The 3,507-nt window shown below is 38.7% G+C and overlaps 1 non-coding gene across 1 annotated transcript; it reads right to left on the bottom strand.

Annotated features, from left to right (window-relative positions):
• Nucleotides 1-2,961: 2,961 nt before the first annotated feature.
• Nucleotides 2,962-3,066, bottom strand: LOC150063165 (U6 spliceosomal RNA). Its single transcript, XR_016535768.1, has one exon. It is a non-coding gene; the product is annotated as a U6 spliceosomal RNA (small nuclear RNA).
• Nucleotides 3,067-3,507: the final 441 nt, after the last annotated feature.

Raw genomic sequence — 3,507 nt, 5'->3', positions numbered from 1 at the left:
AGACAAATACATATAAACTTTTTTATTCAGAGATGATATGCTAAGTTTTACTTAAACATAGCCGCAGAGATTCACACAGTTTGAACTGGTGAAATGAAGCTGCTCAGACAATGATGTTATTTATTAGGTCGCATTATCCTATTGCACTGCACCTGTTTGGATCATAGGTTTGCAATAATGCAATGAAAATTATTTGAATGGGTCACAGGTCTAATGTGTTAAGCACATAAACAAAGACTGCCCAGGGAGATTGTTAATCCATGCTCATTAATTTTTGAATTCACATTCTGCAAGTTCATCCAAAAATTTATGAAGCACATCAGAGTTTGGCTTCAACAGCAAGAGAGACATACTGAAACATATGGCTGGGGGGCAAATCAGAGTCCTTGGCAGGCTCCTGCAGGGAGCCAGGTGAAGTGAGACCCATTAGAACGTCCACCACGACTAAGGGAGTCACAGTCCACAGAGGAGCAATGCTTCCTGTGTCTCCAAATCCGTGAAAGGCAAATGAGACTACTCTCAATTACTCCCACAGAGAATAGCACTGCCTTCCTCGAGTGGGTTCTGTTTATTAAGAGTACATCTCTCTGTATAATCATTTCTGCAAGGTAAAGCCCATTGATCTTATTTTCCCATTTCCCAAGTATGTATAGATAATCATATATCTATACATGTTGCATTCAAAACCACTGAAGTGTACACATACACACACATATTAATAACTCATTCTCATTATCTTGGTAAGAAAACTATTTAAAATGTGGGTACAAATATTCATCTTTGATTGTGTTGGGTTTTTTTCCTAAATATTAAAATCTAGCTAATTGAGAGCCTGAGATGTGAGGATTGCAATTCAAAGCCAGCCAGGGCAGGAAAGTCATGAGACTATGGCCAATTAAGCAGAAAAAGCTACAAATGACATGTTGACTCTAGTGGTAGAGTGGATAAAAATGTAAGGATCAGCACTAAGACCCTGAATTCAAGCCAGAGTAGTGAAACAGAAAAAAAAAAAAAAAGAAAAGAAAAATCCTGTGTTTGTGTTTGTGTTTGTGTATGTGTGTGTATCTATCCTGGGGCCTGAACTTAGGGACTAGGTGCTATTTCTAAGCCTTTATGCTCGAGGTTAGCACTCTACCATTTGAGTACAGATTCATGTCTGGCTTTTGGGGGAGATGCAGGAGGAGTTAATTAAATGTAAGAATGTTAAGGATTTGGGGGGCCGGAAGTTTGACCTATTGGTAGAGTGCTTGCCTAGCCCTTGGTGCAATTCCTCAGTATCATATATATAGAAAAAAACAGACGTGGTGCTGTGGCTCAAGTGGTACAACTTTAGCCTTGGGAAAGCCCAAGGACAGTGCTCAGCCCCTGAGTTAAAGCCCCAGGAGGGAGGGAAAAAAACAAAAACAGTGTTAAAGATTTTTGTGCTCTGGCTGGCTTTGAACCATGATCCTCAGATTTCAGTACTATGTGTAGCTAGGAATTCAAGTGGGAGTCATTGGTGCCCCGTAATTTTTTTTGACAATGAAAATAAATATACACAAACAATAGCTTAGTATTTCTAAAACAATTTTGAATGGTACACAAGTTTTCTTATTTTAAATATTCAGATAAAATATTTCTACTGACAACCTGCCTTTTGTTCCTTCCCATTCTTTTTCTAACTTTAGTGTTTGAATGTGCTGACTTTGAATTCTTCACCCTTCACCCCCAGTTCTCTTTGCTACAACCCTGGCTTCAATATTTTATTACCATACGATACTTTATAACTGACTCCAATTAACATTTTGTCATTTTGACACTCACATCCTCAGGGCAGCCTTCCCTGAATGACCCTTTGGGTCAGACCTTACTAACTTCCTTTTATGATTTCCCACAATGGCCATGCAGTCATTTTTATTCCTGCTTTCAGCCTATAAGCATGAAGGAGAAAGGCTTATTCATTCACACAGTCCCCTACCCCACTCCTTCTACAGCAACTTATACCAAGAATACGTACTCAACTGAATAAAGTAATAATGAACAGTCCAAGTCCAAACTGTCAGAAATGGTGCTGTGACTCAAAGGGTAAGGTGGTAGCCTTGAGCTGAAGAGCTCAGGGACAGCACCCAGACCGAGTTCAAGCTCCACAACCGATGAAAAAATCTAAAACCGAGTCCAAACTCTCTCCCAAAACAAAGATAATTTATATTAAAAATAGAAAAATATTTGAAAGCTTAAGTAGAATCAAGCTGCATAAATACAATAAAGTCTTCAAAGGGAAAGTCACTTCAAATAGAAATAGAAAGAAGTAATAGTCTCTACCTTTTCCCTAAACCCCTTTTGTTTAATAAAGGAAACAAGTACTGTTTTGTAGACTGCAGTAAATAAACATAGCTGAAATTATTTCAGATTGTATTAGGCAAAAGAATATTTCCTGTATACTTAGGTGTAAAATATGTATAACATGTTTTTTCTCATAAACAGGAACATAGATTCAGCCCAATTTGTCCTTTGTATAGCTTTCAAATACAGAATACTAGAGGATACATTTGAATTCACCATTCTCACAATCAATTTATTTTTATCAGTCTTGGGGCTTGAACTCTGGGCCTGATCACTGTCCTTGAACACGTTTGGCTCAAGGCTAGCACTTTGCCACTTGAACCACAGCACCACTTCCAACTTTTTATGAGTATATGGTACCGAGGACTTGAACCCAGGGCTTCGTGCATGCTAGGTGGGCATTCTACAACTAGTCCATACTCCCAGCCCTCAATTTATTTTTATTTATTTATTATTCAGTTTGGTGTTGGTACTGTGGCTTGAACTCAGGGAAAATGCTGCCAAAGCTGCCTTTGAGCTAGGCTTCTTGGATCTTGCAGTTTCTCAAATCGCTAGGATGATAGATGTGAGCCACTGGCATTAGCTTAAGCATAGTTTTTGTATTTTGTAATTTCTCTTTTTCATGTATTTATTTGTTTTTAAAATATGGGGCCCTTTGTGAATTTGCGGGTCATTTTTGTGCAATAGCCATGCTAATCTTCTCTGTATTGTTCCAATTTTATTATATATGTGGTCAAAACAAAAACGCTACTTTTTATTTTTAAGAAAGGGGCTCAGCCTCTAATCCTAGCTGTTCATAAGGCTGAGATATGAGGATTACAGTTCAAAGCTTACCCAAGCACAAAAGTTCATGAGTCTCTTATCTCCAGTTAACCACCAAAAACCTGGAGGTGGTCCTATAGTTCAAGGGGTAGGGTGGTGGCCTTGAGCTGAACAGCTCAGAGACAATGCCTGGGCCCAGAATTCAAGGCCCATGACCGACAAAAAGAAAAGGTCTCAATATATAGTTCAGGGTGGCCTTAAAGTAATTGCCTTCCTTCCACTGCCTCATGAGTAGGAAGGAGAGAGGTCTGTACCATCATGCCTATTTGGTTATTTTTTTTTCATTCAGTGATAAGGAGTACTTATTCTTCAATTATTCCCATCAGTAAATGTTCACCAATGACAGGAGGTAGGACTTTCTTT

The sequence above is a fragment of the Megascapheus bottae genome, chromosome 5, assembly GCF_031878675.1.
Source record: "Megascapheus bottae isolate mThoBot1 chromosome 5, mThoBot2.hap1, whole genome shotgun sequence".
Taxonomy (NCBI): domain Eukaryota; kingdom Metazoa; phylum Chordata; class Mammalia; order Rodentia; family Geomyidae; genus Megascapheus; species Megascapheus bottae.
This window is presented reverse-complemented; position numbering and strand designations above follow the sequence as displayed.